The sequence below is a fragment of the Lepidochelys olivacea genome (genome assembly GCF_965140295.1).
Source record: "Lepidochelys olivacea isolate rLepOli2 genome assembly, chromosome: 3".
In the NCBI taxonomy this organism is placed as follows: domain Eukaryota; kingdom Metazoa; phylum Chordata; order Testudines; family Cheloniidae; genus Lepidochelys; species Lepidochelys olivacea.
This window is the reverse complement of record NC_140413.1, coordinates 72,934,306-72,957,946: the sequence shown is the minus strand read 5'-3', so window position 1 is coordinate 72,957,946 and position 23,641 is coordinate 72,934,306. Positions and strand designations below refer to the sequence as shown.

The following is a 23,641-nucleotide window of genomic DNA, read 5'->3' as shown; positions in this document are numbered from 1 at the left end:
AATTAACCAAATTCTTTTAATTTGAAACATTAGTATTTTTAGAGTAGACCTAGCCAGATTAGGCATTTGGTTTTGAAGCCATAATTTCCTTTATTAGCATCTAAGATTTCATTTGTAAAATGTAGTTGTCTTAAAAGGTCAGTATACAGTATATTAAATGAAAGGTACTGAACAGCCTTGTTTTACAAAAAATCAAGGTAATCTGATGTACAATGTATTAGAACACTCATCAAGTGTTGGCTCTTGTACTTGCAGGCTGAAACTCATGTCACCTGTAAGATGGGGAAAACTGCTTCAGGTAAAATGCATAAGAGCTCCCTTACTGATCTGAACCAGAAACAAAACTTTAAATGTTTCAGACAAAACATGAAATATTCAAATGCCTTCACTGAATAAATATCTGCATGTGCATACATACGGCATATACACATGCAGTTATTTCCCCATCTCTATAGACTAAACTGACCGCTTTTCTTCCCAAAGAGACAATTCTTTCTATACCTAATACTTTTCACTTCTCTCCCAATATTTAGGTTCTCAGACCCTTTACTTTTACTAAAATCCTGAGTGCCATGGTGTCAGCATTGGCTTTAATCTGCTTTGCCTCTTGTATCTACCTTGAGTGCATGCTGTGAAGTGAAGCCGGGGAATCTACATTCTGTGACTGGACCTAGGGTTCTACTACTTGGGGTAATGGTAGGAAAAAAGCTCTAAATAAAGCTCTAAATAAGTCTAGAAGCTGGAAAAATAGCTTTGAATCTCTGAATCCTAGAGGTTTAAGAATCACTATGTAGAATCACTATGAACTCAGATTTATTCCTGTGTGATTAAAATAGTCCATCTATTGTTAAATACACCATTCAAATTGTTTAATAATTTCAAGTATTAAAAATGTCTGTCTTTTAAGAGTCTTTTAATGACAATAGTCCAGTTTCTCATAGGCTATGTTGACAGTTAATGGACCTGTATTGCAGCACCCCTTCAACTCAAAATGAGTTACAAAATAGTTACATTATATGCTAGAAAAACATCAACAGTATAACCCTTTTGTGAGGTGCTTAATGGCAGCAAAAAGCCACACATTCAAATAACTAGAAGTCACCTCTTAAAACTAACAAACATCACTGACTCAAGCCCTCACCCAGAATCTCTGGGATAATTAAACACCTTACATGGGTGCCCTTGACAGGCAATACTTCTGCACTCACAAGCCCTGAATCTGCATATGAAACAAGGAGAATTTCACTCGGAGAAAAGGGAGCACAGCAACCATCTAACTATTTGAATGATAAATAACCCACCCCCACTGTAACTTTGGTAGTAGTCTGTTAATTCAGTTCACCTCCTGTTGGTATGACTGTCCAATAGGCTTCAGTGAAGAGCCTTCTCTGTGTTGAGTCTTGTTAAGGAGCTTCCTTTCCTTGTCTTCTTTCAAAGAGTCATTCCAGTGGCACAGGATCCTCTGGTGAAGAAAGCTTATAGCAGATAGAACCCTCTGGCAGAGTGTTCAAACCCCACATCAGGGAAGAAGGGTTCAAAGAGAAGCTTTGGGCTCAGGCAGTCTTGCTCTGTCACACTTGCAAGTCCTGTCAGTTTTTGAGGAGGAGCCTTAAAAAGGGAGAAGTTCAGTTCAAAAGGCCCCAGCCTGGAGAGGTGGACACACCTCTTAACTGTAGCTTCCAGAAAGCAGCACAGCAGACAGCAAACTTTCTTCAGTTGCCTGTGAGCACAGAGCAGTAGAACAGGTGACTGGAGGATATTGGAAAGAAACTGGTGCTTCTCTTTATTTCTGTAAATTTAATTTCCTTTCCTTTGTTGCCTTGAGAACTGGGACAAGAAAACTGGATTCCCCTACAGCCTCCCCAGGAAGTCTAGTGGGAAGACACCAAACATAAGGGGCCAGAAAGGTTACTTAGCCTGATCCAGGGCTGTTGACCTTGTCTGAGGTCCTGGGACTACCCTACACCAAACCCTGGTGTGCCCTAAAAGGGGTCAGATCAAAGGTGACCCAGCAAAAGGGCAGAGTCTTAAGGCACAAAGACTGTGTGGACCTGGTTGGCAGGACTACAGAAAAAAATTGCAATGTTTCATCTAGACACAAGGCAGTGCACTACCTGGTGAGTCACTTTGCACAGATCCTTGAACAGAATTCTAGCCACTGGGCATGCACTCCTAGACACAAAGTAGCTCTCTCCTCTTTCAGTTCAGTTCCACTACCCAACCAATTCTGAATTTGTGTACAGCTATAAATATTCTTAAAGTGCCATAGGAGGAATTCTGAGTAGAAAGCTTGTGCAAATGAACCTCTCTCCATAGCCATACTCAGTAGTTCTGGAACAATATTTTATAGCAGGGGTGTTGATAATGGAAATCATGTATTTGGTGTTGTTGCAACTACTTCAAGCCAGCACCCCCAGCACTCCTAGTTCCAGCACCACTGGCTGTACTTCCCTATCCATCAATATATGGGAGCATAGAACTAATTTCTCTATAGAGCTTCTGTCCATCTGGAATTCTGGGTAAACTGTACAAATAGATGGATAATAGAATTCCCATTCCATGAGAAATTCCAGAATTTCAAAACGTGTTTCGTTCCATTTCAAAATGAAAAAGGACATTTTGAAATGTTCTCAGCAATGCAAATCCCACCAAAATTGTTTTGGAATAAGTCTAAATGAAATGTCATTTTGTCTTTTCTAAACATTTCTCTGAGCTGTCTGGAAGACGGGGAGCTGGGGCTGGAGGGGCTTTTAGGATGCCCCAGGGACAGACACTCTGGAAACCGTGAGAGCCCATGTGTCCCAGGAGGGGTAAGGTTGGGAGCCTGGCATCCCAAGCAGCCTGCCAAGTGAAGTGCTGAGGAGCCAGGAAGGCAAGTTGGCAGAACCCTGTCTGGCTTCTATTGAAATTTCATCTAAATTGAGATGTAGAGTTGGCATTTTCCTATGAAAAAAACATTCAGCTGGAAAATTTCTGGCCAGCTCTAGGTCATAGAGTCATAGATATTAAGGGCAGAAGGGACCCTTATGATCATCTAGTCTGACTTCCTACACAACGCAGGCCACAGAATCTCACCCACCCACTCCTGCAATAAACTTCTCACCTATGTCTGAGCTACTGAAGTCCTCAAATCATGGTTTAAAGACTTCAAGGTGCAGAGAATCCTCCAGCAAGTGACCCTTACCCCATGCTACAGAGGAAGGAAAAAAACCCTAGGGCCTCTTCCAATCTTCCCTGAAGGAAAATTCCTTCCCAACCTCAAATATGGCGATCAGCTGAACCCTGAGCATATGGGCAAGATTCACCAGCCAGATACCCAGGAAAGAATTCTCTGTAGTAACTCAGATCCCACCCTATCTAACATCCCATCACAGGCCATTGGGTCTATTTACCATGAATATTTAAAGTTCAATTAATTGCCAAAATCATGTTATCCCATCATACCATCTCCTCCATAAACTTATCAAGTTTAATCTTGAAGCCAGATAGGCATTTTGCCCACACTGCTTCCTTTGGAAGGCTATTCCAGAACTTCACTCCTCTAATGGTTAGAAACCTTTGTCTAATTTCAAGTCTAAACTTCCCGATGGCCAGTTTATATCCATTTGTTCTTGTATCCACATTGGTACTGAGCTTAAATAATTCCTCTCCCTCTCTGGTATTTATCCCTCTGATATATTTATAGGTAGCAATCACATCTCCCCTCAACCTTCTTTTGGCTAGACTAAACAAGCCAAGCTCCTTGAGTCTCCTGTCATCCGACAGGTTTTCTATTCCTCGGATCATCCTAGTAGCCCTTCTCTGTACTTGTTCCAGTTTGAATTAATCCTTCTTAAACGTGGGAGACCAGAACTGCACACAATATTCCAGATGAGGTCTCACCAGTGCCTTGTATAACAGTACTAACATTTCCTTATCTCTACTGGAAATACCTCTTCTGATGCATCCCAAGACCACATTAGCTTTTTTCACGGCCATATCACATTGGCGGCTCATAGTCATCCTGGGGTCAACCAATACTCCAAGGTCTTTCTCCTCCTCCGTTACTTTTAATTGATGTGTCCCCTGCTTATAACAAAAATTCTTGTTATTAATCCCTAAATGCATGACCTTGCACTTCTCAATATAAAATTTCATACTATTACTCCAGTTTACAAGGTCATCCAGATCCTCCTGTATGATATCCCAGTCCTTCTCTAAATTGGCAATACCTCCCAGGTTTGTCTCATCTGCAAACTTTATTAGCACACTCCCACTTTTTGTGCCGAGGTCAGTAATAAAAAGGTTAAATAAGATTGGTCCCAAAACCGGTCCCTGAGGAACTCCACTGGTAACCTCCCTGCAGTCTGACATTTCACCTTTCAGTATGACCCGCTGTAGTCTCCCTTTTAACCAATTCCTTATCCACCTTTCAATTTTCATATTGATCACCCTCTTTTCCAATTTAACTAATAATTCTCCATGTGGCACCGTATCAAACACCTTACTGAAATCTAGGTAAATTAGATCCACTGTGTTTCCTTTGTCTAAAAAAATCTGTTACCTTCTCAAAGAAGGAGATCAGATTCGTTTGGCATGATCTACCTTTTGTAGTACCATGTTGTATTTTGTCCCATTTACCACTGACCTCAATGTCCTTAACTACTTTCTCCTTCAATTTTTTTCCAAGTCCTTGCATACTACAGATGTCAAAGTAACAGCCCGGTAGTTACCCAGATCACTTTTTTTCCCTTTCTTAAAAATAGGAACTATGTTAGCAATTCTCCAGTCATACGGTACAACCCCTGAGTTTACAGAGTCATTAAAAATTCTTGATAATGGGCTTGCAATTTCATTTCAATGGGTGTGCCAATTCCTTTAATATCCCTGGATGAAGATTATCTGGGCCCCCCGATTTAGTCCCATTAAGCTGTTTGAGTTTCACTTCTACCTCAGATATGGTAATATCTACCTCCATATCCTCATTCCCATTTGTCATCCTACCATTATCCCTAAGATCCTCCATAAGCCTTATAAAAGACTGAGGCAAATTATTTGTTTAGATATTGAGCCATGCATTGATTATCCTTAACCTCCACTCCATCCTCAGTGTTTAGCGGTCCCACTTCTTCTTTCTTTGTTTTCTTATTTATATGGCTATAGAACCTTTTACTATTGGTTTTAATTCCCTTTGCAAGGTCCAACTCTACTTGACTTTTAGCCTGTCTCACTTTATCCATACATGTTCTGACCTCAATAAGGTAGCTTTCCTTGCTGATCCCTTCCATCGTCCACTCCCTTATGCTTTCTGCTTTTTCTTAATCACCTCTCTGAGATGCTTGCTCATCGAGCTTGGTCTACAACTCCTGCCTATAATTTTTTCCCCTTTCTTGGGATGCAGACTTCTGATAGCTTCTGCATCTTTGTCTTGAAGTAATCCCAGGCCTCCTCTGTCTTTAGATCCACAAGTTCTTCAGTCCAATCCACTTCCCTACCTAATTTCCTTAATTTTTCAAAGTCAGCCTTTTGAAATTAAAAAAACCCTAGTCGCAGATTTATTTTCATTTAGCCTTCCATTCAGTTTGAACTTAATTAGCTCATGAACACTTGAACCCAGGTTGTCCCCTACAACAATTTCTTCTATGAGGTCCTCACTACTCACCAAAACCAAATCTAAAATGACATACCGTTCAGTCGGTTCAGCAACTACTTAATGAAGGAATCCATCAGCTATCGCATCTAGGAAAATCTGAGCCTTATTATTATTACTAGCACCTGTCCTCCAGTCTATATCTGGGAAGTTAAAGTCTCTCATGATCACACAATTCCCATTAGTATTTACTTCATGAAAAACATTTAAGAGGGCTCTATCCATATCCAGATCGGATCCCAGCAGTCTATTGCGCACCCTAAGTACTATCACAGGGGAGGCTCTAGTAGTTTATTCCCCAAAATAATTTTTTGCCCAGACGGACTCTGTCTTATCCATTACATCGCTTCTTATTTCTTTACATTTTACCTCATCATTGATATACAATGCTACTCCACCACCTTTACCTTTATTTCTGTCTTTCCCAAACAGCACATACCCTTCAATACCTGTAGTCCAGTCATGACTACTATTCCACCCTGTTATTTCTGTTATCCCTATAGTATCTGGTTTCACCTCCTGCACCAGTAGCTCTAGTTCCTCCGTTTTGCTACCTAGACTCCTCAAATTGATGTACAAACATCTTAATTTTTGCTGTTTGGCCTCACTCACATTCTTTACCCGATTAGACACAGTCATTCTACAGCCAGAATAACCTATTAGACTGGTATCCACACTGCCCTTCCTCCTTATGTTCATTCTCCTACCCACGGCTGTATCCTTTCTTACTTTGTTTTCTTCCCTCTCAATGTTAAAATCCGGCGTGCTGATTACATGGTGTGACAGGGTCAGGCCAGATGGCTATAGGAGAGTAATAGAAGGCAGATATATTAGCCCCAGGCTAAGTAGGTCCCTTTTCCCTGGGAAAGGTAACAGGGAAGGTTTTTTTTTTTTTTGAAACAGAAAGGAAATTTATTTGTAACAGTTACAAAGAATACAAAGGGATAAAAAAAAAAACTTAGCAACAAAACAACGCAATCAAAAGGTATAACACAACAGCTTTCAGGAGGGAGAGGTGTTCAGGTTAGCCCAGGCCCAGAGCGGGGGGGCTTCCTCGACACTCGTGGTCTTCCACCCTCTCGAGTTACCTAGTGCCGCGCCCAGGGTCACCGACCCTCCCTCTCCTGAGAGTGCCCGACAAGATGGGCACGGCTGCGGGGTGGGTGGTTGGGAGGGAGGCGGGTACACCCATGTATTATAGGACCCCTCCTAGAAAACAGTAATGATGGTATTCACAGCAACTAACGGCTGTGACTGGCGGCTCTCGCTCTTTCCCTCAATCAGAGGGTCAGACGGAGGGAACCGGACGGGGTCACCGAGCAGAGAACCCCGGACAGCGCCCACCGCTCCTCGAAGGTGTCAAGGGAGTCGGTGGACGCTGCCCAGAGGAACTCCGCCCGGATACGTGAATGTACTGAGAGTCGGAAAACGGCCTCACAATCGCAGGACGCCTCATGAGCCAACCTCCGCTCTCTGGTCTTATAAATGGCTGTTTTAGCCAAGGCTAGGAGGAGGCTAACCAGGAGATCCCGCGACTTGGTGGGGCCACGGATGGGGAGTGTATAGATAAAGAGGTGGGGAGAAAAATGAAGCCAAAAGCGCAAAAGAATATTTGTGAGGAGCCGAAAAAGAGGCTGCAATCTGGCACACTCTAAATAGACGTGCGCCAGGGTTTCCCTCACGTTGCAAAAAGGGCAAGTCTCCGGAAGGGAGGTAAAACGTGTCAAAAACACGCCCGTGCTCACAGCCCCGTGAAGGAGCCGCCAACTGATGTCCCCGACGGGCCTCGGGACCAAGGTGGAGTACAGGCTGGCCCACCGAGGTTGCTCACCCTCCAAAGGTGGTAAGAGATCTCGCCACTTTGTATCGGGGCGGGACACCAGGGTGCGGGCATGAAGGGTATGGAGCGTGAGTGTATATAGATATTTCCGTGATGCAACTTGAAAACCGACCGGTTGCAGTTCATGCAGCCGGCTCGCAGTGAAAGGATGAGGGGTGTGTTGGGATCGACAGAGTAGGGGCCCGATGGAAAGGTCCGGCGGGCCTGGGGTAAGGGATGGGCGGGGCGCGCCCTCGCACAAGGCTCGGCTAACATAAGCCCGAGCGGCGGGGGTCAGAGCGGCCTCCACCTCCCGAAGCACGCGCCGGGGGGTGCGAAGGCTGGAGAGCCCCATGCGTCGAGCGAGCGTCAGGGGATCCAGCCAGTCCCCCCGGTCGTAGTCCAGGAGGTCCCCGACCCTCGTAACTCCCGCCAGGACCAACCTCTGGCGCACCGTGCGGGACTCCGCCGCCTGCACACAAAGTTGGGGGTTGTGTAGCAGGGGCTCCGTGAGGAGATCTGCCCCCACGATGGCCGCCACGGACCTGGTCGTTGAAAACAGTTTCCAGGCCCGGAGGAGGTCCTGGTAGAAATCCGGCAGCCCGGAGAGGTCTCGCGGAAAACCTCTCGGACAAAGATAAAAGAGCTGTCGGTCATAGCGGAGCCCATGGAAGCGGCGTAAAAAGGCATGCGCCAATATGCTCCACGGCGAACTACCTGCACTATAAAGGAGCCTCTGCAGGGCCTGGAGGCGGAAAACGCGGACCTGAGTGTACAGACACTTCAGGCCCTGCCCTCCTTCCTTCAGGGGCAAGTGGAGAACCCCGACAGGGGCCCAGTGCAATCCTGACCAAAAGAACTCCAGAATCAATCTCCGGAGGTGGGACAGGAAACCCGGGGCCGGGGCTAGGGTGTTGAGCCGGTACCAGAGCGTGGACAGGACTAGTTGGTTAAGCACCAGTGCTCTCCCCCGAAGGGAGAGACATCGGAGTAGCCTCGTCCATTTCCTGATCCGCTCAATCACGCCGCCTTCCAAATTTTGCCAGTTCTCCGGCGGAGAAGGGTGCGTGGCAGAAAGGTAAACGCCGAGATAGAGCAGAGGGCCGGCACTCCACCGGATGGTCTGAAGCGCGGGTGGGAGGGGGCTTACCTGCCGCCAGCCCCCCACCGCCAAGCCAGAGCTCTTGACCCAGTTGACTCGGGCGGAGGAGGCTGCCGAAAAGATGGCTTGGCATGCCTCCACTCGCGCCAAGTCGCCCGGGTCCTGGACCACGAGGAGGACGTCATCGGCGTACGCCGACAGGACCAGCCGCAGCTCTGGCTCCCGCAGCACCAACCCCGTCAACCTCCTGCGGAGGAGACAGAGGAAAGGCTCGATCGCCAGAGCGTACAGCTGGCCTGAGAGGGGACACCCCTGCCGCACCCCTCGCCCGAAGCTGACCGGTTCGGTCAGGGTCCAGTTGAGCCTAACCAGACACTCCGCGGAGGCGTACAGCACCCGGAGAAAACTCACAAACTGAGGTCCGAATCCAAACGCTCGCAGGGTGCTCAGGAGGTACCCATGATCTACCCGATCGAACGCCTTCTCCTGATCGAGAGACAGGAGGGCGAACGACAGACCGTCTCTCCGCCCGAGTTCCAAAAGGTCTCGGACTAAAAAGAGGTTGTCAAAAATGCTGCGACCCGGGACAGTATAGGTCTGGTCTGGGTGAATCACGTCCGCCATCACGGACCCTAGCCGCAGCGAGATTGCTTTCGCTACGATTTTATAATCCGTGCTAAGGAGTGAGAGGGGACGCCAGTTTCGTAAGTCGTGGAGGTCCCCCTTCTTCGGCAGCAAGGCGAGCACCGCTCGTCTGCACGAGAGAGGGAGGACCCCGCCCTGCAAGGACTCAGCCCAGACAGTGACTAGGTCTGGGCCAAGGATGTCCCAGAACGCGCGGTAAAACTCCACGGTCAGCCCGTCCATGCCCGGAGATTTATTGGTGGGCATGCGACGGAGGGCTTCCGAGAACTCGGCCAGGGTGAGAGGCAGCTCTAGCCGGTCTCGGTCGCCCACGCTGACCGTGGGGAGTTCCTCCCAGAGCACCCCGCAAGCGCCAGGATCGGTCGGATCCGGGGAGAAAAGGTTTGCGTAGAAGTCACGGGCCCTCCCACACATCTCCTCCGGATCCGTGAGGGGGGTGCCGTCTTCCGCTAGAAGGCAGGTGACGTGTTTTTTGGCCCCCCTCGTTTTCTCCAGGGCGTAGAAGAAGCGGGAGCCGCGATCCATCTCCTGAAGGAGGCGGATGCGGGACCGGACAAAGGCACCTCGGGCCCGGTGGTCCTCGAGGGCTCGAAGTTCCTCCGGCTTCTCCCGGCACGCTCCGCAGAGGGACGGGTCCCCGGGGCTGGCGGCCAGGCGCCTCTCCAGCTCTAAGACCTCCCGTTCCAGCTGCTCTATCGCCGCATTTCTCCGTCGGCTGGTGCCCCGAGTGTAGTTGCGGCAGAAGAGCTTGGCGCGCACCTTCCCTAAATCCCACCATCGCCGCACCGAGGGAAAGGCACGCCACTGCTCCCGCCAGGCCAGCCAAAACTCCCGGAAGGACATCACAAAGCTCTCGTCCTCCAACAGGCTGTTATTAAAGTGCCAGTAAGCCGGCCCCGGTCCCTCTGCACGGAGGGAGACCGTGACGGCAACCAAATGATGGTCGGAAAAAGGGGCCGGCCGAATGGTGGAGGAGTGGGCCTGTGAAAGATGGAGACGGGATAGATAAATACGGTCTAACCGAGAGCGGTGCGACCGACGGGCCTCCACCCGAACGAAGGTAAACGTGGAAGTATCATCTGGGTGATGGTCACGCCAGACGTCCACTAGGGAGTGATAGTCGACTATGTCTCGAAGAATGGTCGCGGCGGCCGGGCTCGGCTCGGCCCCCGAGCGGTCCCGTTCCTCGAGGGTGGTGTTAAAGTCCCCTCCCAGGATCAGGCACTCGTGTGAATCCAGGGTGTCGAGAAATTCGGACACCTGCTGGTAAAATTGCGGCCGCTGTGAGCTCACTTGCGGGGCATAGATATTAACAAAATTGACCACGAGCCCCTCCAAACGAACTCGGAGGTGCAACAAGTGGCCCGGCACGGCCTCAGTGACTCCGAGCACCTCGGGTCGCAGGGTGGGGGAGAACAGGGTCGCCACTCCAGCTTGCCAAGCCGTGCAGTGGCTAAAGTATACCCCGTCCCCCCATTCCAGCCGCCACCTATCCTCGGCGGTTGGGTCCGTGTGGGTCTCCTGCAGGAAAACCACAGAGTACCTCCCCTCCCGAAGGTAGGAGAGCACCTGGGACCTGCGGAGAGCCATTCTACAGCCCCTGGTGTTCAGGGTTACAATGATGAGAGGTGTCATGCGGAGGGCTGGGGGGGTGGGGAGTTCTCAGGGGTGGGGGTACTCATGGCCCCCGGCGGGTCGCGTAGCAACCCGTGTCCCATCCCGTGAGTAAGTAACTCTTTCCGGAAGCTGCGGGCCCGCTCGTAGGCCGCGGCACCGCCCTTCCCTTGCCCTCTACCCTCCCTCATAAGGGCTCTCGCGGCCCGAAGGAGTCGATCAAAGTCCCCCCATTGCTGGAGAGCCAGCTGTGCCCTATCGCGGGCACCACGGCATTGTTTCAAGAACTCCCGTAATGCATGCTGCAGCTCATGGGGGGGTAGGGTTACAACTCCCAGAGCAGTCCCTGGTGGGGCTTTTGATGCAGCTTCGTGGTCCGCTAAGGCGGGTAGGCAGGGTGCGGACCGCCGACGGGGTGTCTGACAGGCTGGGGTTATTAACTCCATCTCGTGCCTTGGGGCGGACGGGGATGGCAGGGGGAAAGGTGCAACTCCTGGGGAGTCGCAACTAGAAAACATAAAGACTGCTCCCTGGGGGGAATCTGCAAAAGGCGGAAAAGAAATAACCCCAGGGGCGGCGGTAGCCTTGCAGGAGGAGGGAAACTGAACCGGAATAGGGGTGGGGGCAGGGGCAGAGGTAAGGCCCTGGGCTTCAGGAGGCGCACAGCGAAAAGAAGGCGCCTCCCGAGCAGGGTCGGGGGTGAAGGGGCAAGGGAGGGGGCTCCGAGGAATGCTAGGTACTGGCTCCGGGGTGGTCGTGGCAGCCATGGCCCCAGGCGGTAAACCACTTTCCGTGGGGTGCTCACCCGGAAAGGCAGTCAGGGGGAAAGGGCATGGGGAGAGGGGGCCTGGGGTGAGATTGCCCAAATCGAGGCCGGCCGGCAATAAATCATCCCCTCCCTGGGTGACCGGGGTCAAATCCAGGGCTTCAATCTCTGCGTACACAGAGGAGAGGCCAACTCCCACCACCCCAGGGGCCTCTCCGCTAGGGCCCGCCTCGGCGGTCACGTCGGGGTTCGTTGGGAGTTCAGGTGGTATCTGGTTAGAAGGGGCTTCCCCCGGGGCTTCGGAGGGGAGGGTCCCCCGCGTAGGGGGGATTCCACCCTCCAATGCTGGTCTATCTTCACCTCCCGACACCAGCGAATGGATCTCACTCGTGGCCGAGGCGGGAGGCTCAGGGTCGGTACCTCCCTTCCTGGTCTTCCGGGGGGCTTCCGCGTCAGATGAATGCAGCGGAGCTCGAGCCCTCCGCTTGCCTCGCTTCCCCTGGACTACAGTCCAGCCCTCCATGGCGTCGTCCGGGGGTTGAGTAGCAGGGGACGGAGCGGGGCGCGGAGGCAGAGGTTCAGGGGTTTGGGGGGGTAGCGGTAAGGCAGCATTAGGGGCGGGGGGTTCTCCTTGGGGCGAGCCCTCTCCTGCACCCGGTAAAAGCTTTGCCACACCCCCCTCCATAGGCTCTGCCGAGGTGGTTACGGCAAGAGTGGGACTCCCGTGGTCGCCCGGGCGTTGTTGGAGGGGTGCCTCTTGGGCCCGGACGGGGGCAGCGGTGGATCGGGTGGGAGGGGGGGTGGTGTCGGGTGCCGGGTGGCCAGGGGTGTCGGCAACAACAGGGCCGATATCCCGCCGGGTCTCGGGGGTCTCAGGTGCCCCTCTCCCCCGGGCCAAAGGGCAGTCCCTGCGGACATGCCCTGCCGAGCGGCAGAGGTAGCACCGGGCCTCTCCGGTGGAATAAAAGACCCTATAGCGGGCTCCCTGGTAGGGAACTAGGAAGGACCCCTCGAGCGCCTCTCCGTCACGCACCCCCGCCGGCAGTAAAATCTGCACTTGCCGGCGGAACGATAGGACGTGACGGAGGGCGGGGTCCTTGCAGCCTAACGGGAGAGGGCTAATAACAGAAACAAGCTTCCCCAGGGCAGAAAGAGCAGGTAACAGGGCAACATTAGGTAAAAAGGGAGGAACGGAGGTGAGGACGAAGCGAACGCCCAGATCTTCTAGCGGTTCTAGGGGGAGAAACACCCCCCCCACCACTAGGCCCTTCTCCACCGCCTCCTGGGCGGCAGTCTCCGAGGCCAGAAAGAGAACGACCTTCCCATACATCTTGGAGGCCGCCACAATGGCCATGGGTCCTACCACTTTCGCCAACGCCTGCACGTATGCCTCCACGTGGGGCGAGGCGGGTACTAGGAGGCAACGGACACCGTGCTTCCTGGTCAGGGCGGGAAGAGGGCCCCGACCACTAGTAATGGCAGCGGAGGCAGTGGGAGGGCGAGATGAGGAGGCGGCAGGTGAGGGGGGGGCCTGTCGCCACCCGGGCATACGTCCTGGGGGCCGGGGGAGGGATGGTCGCAGAGCTGGTGGAGGGAACAGCTGGGAGGGGTGCCGCGATCGATGACGAGGCCACTGTGGTGGGGGCGGCCTCTGCCACGGAGGGTCCAGCGGCATTAGCAGGGCCCTTCCCTTTTGGCCCGCTTCGATTTTTCCGTCTAACTGGGGGGGGGTTCCTAGAATCTAATGGGGCAGGAACCAGAGCAGCAGTAGTAATCGCCCCGGTGCCTCCCACTGCCGATGCCCCAGCGGGGGCGGTGGCAGGGGTTCTAACAATGGAGGCGGTGGGGAAATCTTGAGGGGTGGGCAGGAGGGTAGATGGGGAAGGGGCAACCAATTTCGGTGGAGGGGCCTTGCGTCCCTCCTTCTCTGCCATTGTGAGCAGGGAGAGACAGGGAGACACTGGGGGGGGGGGGGCAAAAATCGGGGTCCGGTAATAGGGGTAGGCTATGGGGTAAACAATCCGGGGGGGGGGGTGGGGGGAGGACAACCCACCACAAGTGTCCAAAGAGTCTCGCTTGGTTGGTTATTATGCCTGGGCCAAAAGGCGAAGTCCAAAGCAAACAGCTGGATCCGAAGGCAGATGGCAGATTGCCAGCAGGGACGAAGCAGCGGGGGCCGTGATAGTTGTAATAGTGGTGGGGGGGTTGGGGGCACCGATGGATCTGGGGGTAGCTCCCTGCTACACCCCTGTGCCGCCGCAGGCGCAGCTGAAATGCAGTCAACTCCCCCCCCCGAGGGTAGAAATTCAAAAGAAATCCCTCAGTCTTACGGCCTCTCTCCACGATGATTCATAGCTGCCCGGGAGTACTCCGGCCTCTGGCGTCTGCTACAGCTGTTGGCTCTGTCCCAAGGCTCTCGGAAAAGGTCCAGGCAAAAAACAAAACAGCTGGGTCTGGGGGGGTCCACTCCCCTCCCCGGACAGCAGGTTGGCAGTCCTCCCCCCCTCCTCCGGGGGTTTCAAGTAAGCAAGGAGCAAAGTCCAAAAGCAGGCATCGGGGGGGGGGGGGGGTGCTGGCGACCGGCCAGCACACTGACGCAGCTCAAAAAAACGGGAAAAAACGAAACCAAAAAAACAAAGCGTCCGGCCCAAACGCGGGGGGGGGAAACTAAGCAAAAGGAAAAGTGTGAAAAATCCGGGCCGGGGGGCTTTAGGAAAGAAAGGAAAGCAAATAGCTCAGGAGCGAGTGAAGAACGATTCCGGCTCCTTAACAGGGAAGGGTCCAGAACAATCAGGAACCTTCTGGAGACAATTAAGACAAGCTGATTAGAACACCTGCAGCCAATCAAGAAGCTGCTAGAATCAATTAAGGCAGGCTAATCAGGGCACCTGGGTTTTGAAAAGGAGCTCACTTCAGTTTGTGGTGTGCTTGTGAGGAGCTGGGAGCAAGAGGCACAAGGAAGTGAGAGTAAGAATGCAGACTGTTGGAGGACTGAGGTGTACAAGCATTATCAGACACCAGGAGGAAGGTCCTATGGTGAGGATAAAGAAGGTGTTGGGAGGAGGCCATGGGGAAGTAGCCCAGGGAGTTGTAGATGTCGCACAGCTGTTCCAGGAGGCACTCTAGACAGCTGCATTCCACAGTGCCCTGGGGTGGAACCCGGAGTAGAGGGCGGGCCCAGGTTCCCCCCAAGGTAGAGCAGGAACTTTGTCACACTGGACATCTCCCAACCATCTCCTCCAAATTCTGAGTTTAAAGCTCTCTTAATCAATTGTGCCAGCCTCCATCCTAGAAGTCTACTTCCCTCCTTACTCAGGTGAAGTCCAACCCAAGAGAACGGTGCTCTGTCCATGAATGCCTCCCAGTGGCCGTACATCCCCAAACCCTCCTTATAGCACCACTGCCTGAGCCATCTGTTGATAGTCCTAATCTTGTCACACTTTTGTTGCCCTTCTCTAGGAACAACAGAATACCACTGAAGATCACCCGAGCCTCGATTTCCTTAAGTGTCTTCCCCAGCCTGGCATAATCTCTCTTGATATGTTGCAGCGAGAATCTACCGGTATCATTTGTTCCCACATGAAGGACAATCAGTGGATTCTTTCCCGCTCTCTGTAGGATCCTTTTCAACCTCAGGCCCACATTCCATATCTTAGCACCTGGAAGACAGCACACCCTTCTATTCTCTGGATCAACTCTGGTTGCAGGCCTGTTTATTCTTCTCAGTATGGAGTCCCCGATCACGTAGACCTGCCTTTTCCTGGTGACGGTGCAATTCTCCAGTCTATCCCCTGTTCCCTCTGGCTGCAAGTTCTTTCCGTTCCTATTCTCCCTTATAATCCTCTTCAATCCATCCTGTACCCTCCTGGGGCTCCTATTTGGTGTAGTCTCCATTGACTCTTCCCCTTTTCCTATAGGACTAGCCGCTCTTCTCTTCTTCCTTGTCCTTCCACCTTCAGTGACCACCTGCTGAGCCCCTTCTTCATTGTGCAACTCTGCAAACCTGTTCACTAGCCCATCTTTTCCTCTGCCTGGTTCTCCTAGTCACATGCTTCCACTGTCCATTTTCTTCACCCAGCAGTCTTCCCTTAGAATTCTTCAGTCCTGCTTCCATCTACAAGTCTGAGCTTTTCCCTTCAGCTGCCTCATGTCTTTGCTCCATAATCTGCTTGACCCCCATCTAAACTCAAGCAGACTTTCCTCCTGCATCTCCAATCCTCTGATCTTTTCTTCCATCAGCTCTATCAGACGGCACTTCATGCAGACAAAACTCTTTTCCTTTTTCTTTTTACATGATCCTCCAGGATCATGTACATACCGCAGCTTCCACATCCAGTCATCTTCATTGTGTCTTCACTACCACTGCTGCCTCTGTATAAATACCTTCTCCTCCAACAGAACTCCCACTCAAACTCCCGTTTCCAGCTCTGTTTGCTGGCTCCTGTACCGCTGCAGCTGTCTGTGCCGCTGGACAACTGGCTGCTACCTTTATAGGACCCCAAGTCAGAGAAGCCCCACCCCCTAATCAGGGCTCAGCTTCTCTCCCAGCACAAAGCTCCTACAAGCCTCTACACATACAAATAATAGTTAAATAGCTTAAGCCAATGAAGCAGCTCTGTCATTGTTCTTCCCCATGTTCACCAACAGATGGGAACAAAGAGCTCCTTACCCACTAGGCATCAGGTGCCAGAGCTTACAAATGGTGTCTGATCTTGTTTAATTATTGACTTGATTGAGAGATGAAGCACACATTTTCCATTACACATGATCTACTCTTACTGACTTTAATAATACAAACCAATGAAATTTGGGAAAATGGTAGTATGTGACTCATCCATTAAGGGAAGAGTCCTAGTCCAGTGTCTGACAATAGGATGTTTCTTTGGCTCATGGAAGGTCAAATTTTTGTGCAAAAACACACTTTAGTTATCAGTTTCCAGTCCCCTGATATTTACAGGACTCCAGGACATTTCATTCCATGTCCAGCATTGCAATGAAGCTTTTATTGCTCCTCGTGAGCAGGAACAAAATTCTGTCCTTCTGCCTTGTTAAAAGCCCCAGATCTGATTCCCTCACACCAGCTCTGCTTCTTCTGCTCTAATTGAAGAGAACACTCATTTGGTCATTTCACCTCCTGTTGAAAACAGGAAAAGGAAAGAGCTACAAATAAGTTGCTCCCTGAAGTCAGAAAGCAGTAGTCGTATAAAGTTCTACGACACCAGAGCAAGCTGTCTCAGAAATATTTAGATTGGGTAGGATACTAATTGAAACAAGCAACACTGGACCTTAATACCAAGGGTCTCCAACAAGCTCTGCCTTTAAACTCCTGTCATTTTTCTGTATAATCCACATATTAGATCACCATGAGCTTAGGATTTGATGGTTGGTTAGGAATGTCTCAATATTAAAACTCAGAAAAGACAGTTGCTCAGTTCCTGATGAGCAGGAACATTATTCTGAAATGTAAAGCAATAAATGAAACGAATGAGTAGACTTTGTTATGAGCCTGGGCGATGAGGTTGAAGGTCACTTATGCCAATGGGGCCTCCTCTAAGAATGCTGGATTGTTTGAAGTTACCTCACACGTGTAGTAAACGGGGTTTCCTATGAGAAACTCAGGTGAACGTTAGTCAGTGCAAAACACATTTTAAAAGGTCAGTCATTGTTGTCCTAGGAGTTTTTACCCATTCTTCAACTGCTAAAATTTCAGAGGTGGGTGTTTTGTTCAGATAAATACTGATTGCACTAAAATCAGTCAGGCTGTCATAGCTGTTCCTGGGAGCCACAAAGCACTTGCTAAAAGTGCTGGTCAACTTATGTGTTTGATAAATCACTTACAGTATATTCTATGACTGGATAGCCTGAATAATTAAAAAGAATCTGATCAAAAATATATCCTGTGTAAGCAAAAAAAAAAAAATCTAAAAGGGTTAACTATTTACATGGACTGGTTAAGCTAAATGAGACAAAAAGATGATGACTTATATCCTACTCCATGAGTGTGTTTATAGCTCCATGAGTGTGTTTATGAGCCCAAGAAGTAGGGATCAAGTTAGCTTAAATATATGTTGCTTAACTGGAACATTTTAAATAGCTTATACTTTTCCTAAAATTGATCACTTAGTTTGGAGCTATTTTATACAGATGAGCTATTCTTGTTCTAAGGTGGGAATTTTTTAAAAAATAAATAGTATTGAATCATAATTTTTTTATCAATTTGTCAAGGAGGAATACATCTATAATTGTACTGACTATAAAAAGTTAATAGATATTTTAATTAAGAATAACCTTAACATGATTAGAATTCACTCCCTTTATAAAGTTTGAATTACTCTCTGTTTCATTACCTTCTCTGGGAATGTACAGGTGCCAAATTAACTAGGGTAGGGTTCCTCTTTTCTTCCATGGATACAATAAAAACATACTGAAAATTAAAAGTGAAAAATTAATTTACCAGATTAGTACTTCAGAGTTCAAAGAAATCCTGGTCCATAGTTCATACACAAACCTCCATACATGCATGCAAATAGTCATGGAAATTAGACTTAATGCTATATATAATTTTGCTACTTGACCAAAAATGAGCTTACATATTTTCATTAAATACAGAATATTTTGGATTGTAGAGGACAGCTTGATGCTGAGTGAATAAATAATTATAAATTTGTGACCAGTAACTTGCTAATGGGATGGCAGATGCAAACTGTTGTTTCCAATGGTTGGATAAGCATGTAAAGTGCTCTTTCTTTAACCTTACTAACAACTGTACACTTTATTCATTCTCCTCTTAGATTTAATAGAAAATCAACGAATGGCATTCAGTGCAGAGGCATGATGCCAAAAACTCCTCAGTCTGTGATAAATATGCTGCTCCTTGGGTTAAATGCTTCTCTGCCTCCTCACCTCAACCTCAGAGGAGGCCAATCCATAATTTACACACAAACTAACCCCTCAAAATCAATTCCATACTCTTCTGTCTATCCCTAATAAAATATTCATCAATTACATTCTCTTTCTCCTCCTTCAGTCCTTTACTCCACTCCACTGCCCTCATAGAGGCTTCTTTATTTGGCTTCTTACCTGACAGCTGTGTCTCGCAGCAGCAGCAATAGGTATAAATGGGTCATGCTGTGGCTTCAGGTATAGAATGGTTGCTCAGTTGGAGTGGGGTGCCTCTGATGGTAGTCTGGATCCCCTCTGGCTCCTCAGATGTGCCAATACTGGCTTTAGAGCTGACCTGGCAGGGAGAGAGGTGTTGAGTGTGCAGGACCCACACTCCAAGCTGTAGCAGCTTAGCCTTTGCTCCTCTGCTCCTCATCCTTGAGTCCTGGTGGGTAAGGGCCAGCGGGGTAAGGCTGGCAGTTGCAAAGAACATATGGCACATGCCAACTGCTGTGGCAATAGTGGGAGTGCCCATAGCTTAGTAGCTGCCAGGGTGAGCCACAGATAGCTCAGGCCCAGCTTTATAGCATGTTAAAAATGTTCGCAAGCAGAGAGCACCACAGCATTTTGCATGGGCCTTCAAAACAATTCCATCCCATCCATTTCTTGACCCAAGTAAGAAATTCCTACACTATTTGGCAATGGCAACACAATGCACTGGACTGGTCTATGGAATTTGGAGAAAGTTTGTTAGATATTTTTTTGGTGAAATACCCAAATTTAAGAGATTCATTGTAAATGCAATTGTTGTATGTGAGTTTGAGATCTTTAGGATCCCCATCTTCACCCCCCTCCCAGCCTCCTGCTTCAGAAACTAAGTCTAAATATTTGTGCCTTTCAATTCTACCCATCTGTTTAAATGAGTTACTATCAGGTAAATGTTCCCAAAGTTGGCTTCACAAGAAAAAAGCCATTTATGTGAAAGCTGAGGTTCTCCTTCATGGCCCCCAAAGCTGGCTTTGTTAACAAGGGACTCATGCAAGCCTCCTCTATCTTATCGGTAGCTTGATATTCAGACACTGGATACATTTAATATGCTAGCTGCACCAATAAAGTAAATTGATATGAAGTTCTGACAAGTTCAATGCACAAAACAAAGTGATTATCCATAATCGTTCCATACCTGTACTAGAAATAATGGTAACAGTACATAGTAGAGATGCTCACACTGGATTACACTAACTAGAATTCACCATTATTGCTGGCTATAAAAGTGATCCACTGTGAACTTCCTTTTTTAAAACAAATTACCTTTCATTTTTTAAGGTGGCATCTATAAACAATAATTAATTCTAACACTGTTGTACAGGAGTTATTCCTTTGTTTTCTGTGTTACACAATCAGTTTTTGTTATATCAGATGTATCTCTATAACTGTGCAAAATTATCATTTATAATTTACCCAATCCACATTTGGATATGAATTTTAAAGAATGCATTTTGATTCCAATGCATGTTGAGAAATGAACTCTCCATCTGTTCCAGCCCACTACTACCTTATGGTTGGTATTTAGTTTTAAAACAACAAAGTCAACATAGCCCATTACAAAAATGACTTTAGTAGACAAATATTTCTGTGCCGTATTGAATATGCTGTCTATAATAAGTATTTTAACAACCTGTACTCTACGTAAAAAATATTGTCTTGCATAAAATATAGGTTTAGACCAGGAAACAGGTATAATGCAGTTGCTCCTGCATTATGAAAGAGACTAATTTTCGAAAGAGGACATCTTGAATAATCTTCACATCTTATCTTGAAGTACATAAAAATAATTTTGAACACAATGCTCTCACCCAATTCTCATTGAAACCCATAGCAAAACTCCTTATGGATTTCAAATGGGAGCAGGCCGATGGCCAGGAACATTTCATTTGTCTCTTTTATCGTGGTGTGGATGGGTTAGGTCTGTATAACTACATCACTAAGGGACGTGGATTTTCCACACTCCTGAGCAATGCAGTTATACCAACATAAGTTGGTAGTTTAGACCAAGCCTTAGATTCTTAAGTCACTTAGGTGGTTTTGAAAATGTTACCTCATATTTAAAGTGCCTGACGAGATGTTAGCTCTACAGTATAGTAATAACAAATAAACTCTGCTATAATAGGAATAGTCTATATGTTTTGAATTATGAAAAATTTGTAGATCTGTGTATATACAGAAAAATCTGTATATATGGTTTCTCATAAAACATGTGGATTCTGTATGGCAGCTATTAAAATAATAACAAAGTAGTTTTCAAAATTCCATCCCAGTGGTTGTGTATTTTCTTAGATATGTGTCTAGCCCTTTGGCTCCCAGCTTTTTCTAGCCTTTATTTATAGAAAAAGTAGACAACTATATTGTAGAAATCTCTGGCTTAACTTTTGTGTCCTCATGTCCTTTACAGCAAATGAAAGTGGGCTGGTGGGAAGAGACAGTCAGCTGTTAAATTAATGTATTCTTTTTCTCATCTGCTGCTAAAAACTTGCCAAGTTGGTATGTGCTTGAAGATAATTTTATCCATTTGCCATTCCCCAAATTCCTTGGATTTTTCACTGTGGATACACTCAATTTCTCCCCAACTCAAGTACACTCCAAGTGTGGCAGCACCTATGGGAGAAGATACCTTTTCAGTCACCTACAGCTTCACTTCCAGATGTCCCCATGTCTAATTTGAAAATATTAGTTGGGCCCCTAAGCCATTGGCCAAGTCTACTATATCTAGGTAGGCACATTCCAACTGAAGGTTAGGCTCTGGATTGGGCACTTTTGAGGCCAGTTAGGTCCTAGGTATATTAGTAGCTCTGAAAATTATAGCCACTGTGGTTCTATGTCAAATTACAAAAGTATGAAAGCAGATTTTGGACTTGATTCTGCATGTGCTCTACAATTTGGATTCAATGGGAGTTCTGTATGCACAGCAGCTATAGAATCAGGCCTGTAATTCTTAAAATTAAAAGGGCTGAAATTAGTCCTGGTGTAAGATGGTGGAACTGCCGTGATTTAAATGTGCTTCTACGTGTTCTCACACTATGTAGAAAATTTGCTCATAATCTTTAACATTTGGACTATGAGCTAAAATTTCCCTTACAACACTTACAACATTCTGTGTAGGAGGACGCTCAAGGAGACAGTCTGCCCACTGCCACAGATGGTCCCTTCTGGCCAGGGCTGAGGAAGGTAGATTTGCAGAGATTAGCTGGAGAAACTCCTATTGCTACTTACTATTCATTTTATACATGCCCCATGATAAACAGTGGATATCTCCAGCCAGTGCTGTTAATGTGGTGTGGTTTACAAACACTACATTTACTTGAAAATGTTTTTACCAGTAAAAAACATATTTAACCTGCTTTTAGGAACACTTTCTTTTTGCAAATTGCAGGGGTGTTTTTGTTTTGCTTCTTCCATGTTGCAAATCTGTTTATTCTCAAAAAGAAAAGGAGTACTTGTGGCACCTTAGAGACTAACAAATTTATTTGAGCATAACCTTTCGTGCGCTACAGCTCACTTCATCGGATGCATTCAGTGGAAAATACAGTGGGGAGATTTATATACAAATATATAAAGACAGAGACAAACACCTACAAGATCTCTATCAAACATTCTTACAACTACAGTACCCACCTGCTGAAGTGAAGAAACAGATTGACAGAGCCAGAAGAGTACCAAGAAGTCACCAACTACAGGACAGGCCCAACAAAGAAAATAACAGAACGCAACTAGCCATCACCTTCAGTCCCCAACTAAAACCTCTCCAACGCATCATCAAGGATCTACAACCTATCCTGAAGGACGACCCATCACTCTCCCAGATCTTGGGAGACAGGCCAGTCCTTGCTTACAGACAGCCCCCCAACCTGAAGCAAGTCCTCACCAGCAACCACACACCACACAACAAAAACACTAACCCAGGAACCTATCCTTGCAACAAAGCTCGTTGCCAACTATATCCACATACCTATTCAGGGGACACCATCATAGGACCTAATCACATCAGCCACAATATCAGAGGCTCATTCACCTGCACATCTACCAATATGATATATGCCATCATGCGCCAGCAATGCCCCTCTGCCATGTACATTGGTCAAACTGGACAGTCTCTATGTAAAAGAATAAATGGACACAAATCAGATGAATTATAACATTCAAAAACCAGTCAGAGAACACTTCAATCTCTCTGGTCACTCGATTACAGACCTAAAAGTGGCAATTCTTCAACAAAAAAACTTCAAAAACGGACTCCAACGAGAGACTGCTGAATTGGAATTAATTTGCAAACTGAATACAATTAACTTAGGCTTGAATAGAGACTGGGAGTGGATGGGTCATTACACAAAGTAAAACTATTTCCCCATGTTTATTTCCCCTCCCCCCCCCCCCCCCCGCTGTTCCTCAGACATTCTTGTCAACTGCTGGAAATGGCCCACCTTGATTATCACTACAAAAAGTTTTCTCCCCTCCCCCCGCCCCCAGCTCTCCTGCTGGTATTAGCTCATCTTAAGTGATCGCTCTCCTTACAGTGTGTATGGTAACACCCATTGTTTCATGTTCTCTGTGTATATAAATCTCCCCACTGTATTTTCCACTGAATGTATCTGATGAAGTGAGCTGTAGCTCACGAAAGCTTATTCTCAAATAAATTTGTTAGTCTCTAAGGTGCCACAAGTACTCCCTTTCTTTTTGCGAATACAGACTAACACGGCTGCTACTTTGAAACCTGTTTGTTCTCATAAAGTCCTAAATGGATAATAATATAGAAAAAGGCAAGAGTTCATTATTTCTCTACTGCCTTTTTTAAAGCAATAATAAAGCTTTTCTACCCAAAAGGCCAATAATACCCACTGTCCTCTCTACCTTTGGGACAGTATTCAAGTGGAAAGTTTTACCATTATCTAAAGAATAATGAATGTGGATATGGTTATCTGTTATGTTTATAACAAAATAAATGTCAGTATTTAGAAGGGAGTTTCCGTGTATTTATACTCTGGCTTTAAGAAGTGGCTGACATTAAACCAAATTGAGCAATTACTAATAAAAGAAGAAAAAAAAAAGTAAAGGCATTTTGCTTCCAATTTGTATAGCTTAATGTTTCAAACATAAAATGACAGACCTTATTAATGACAGGTTTCAGAG

At 47.6% G+C, this 23,641-nt stretch overlaps 1 long non-coding RNA gene across 1 annotated transcript; it reads right to left on the bottom strand.

The window, feature by feature from the left end:
- Positions 1-902: 902 nt before the first annotated feature.
- Positions 903-14,126, bottom strand: LOC311517445. The gene is made up of 3 exons (XR_014710697.1): positions 13,629-14,126; positions 3,933-4,065; positions 903-1,720 (listed from the first exon to the last, which is right to left on the bottom strand). It is a non-coding gene; the product is annotated as an uncharacterized lncRNA (long non-coding RNA).
- Between the last annotated feature and the right edge of the window lie 9,515 nt (positions 14,127-23,641).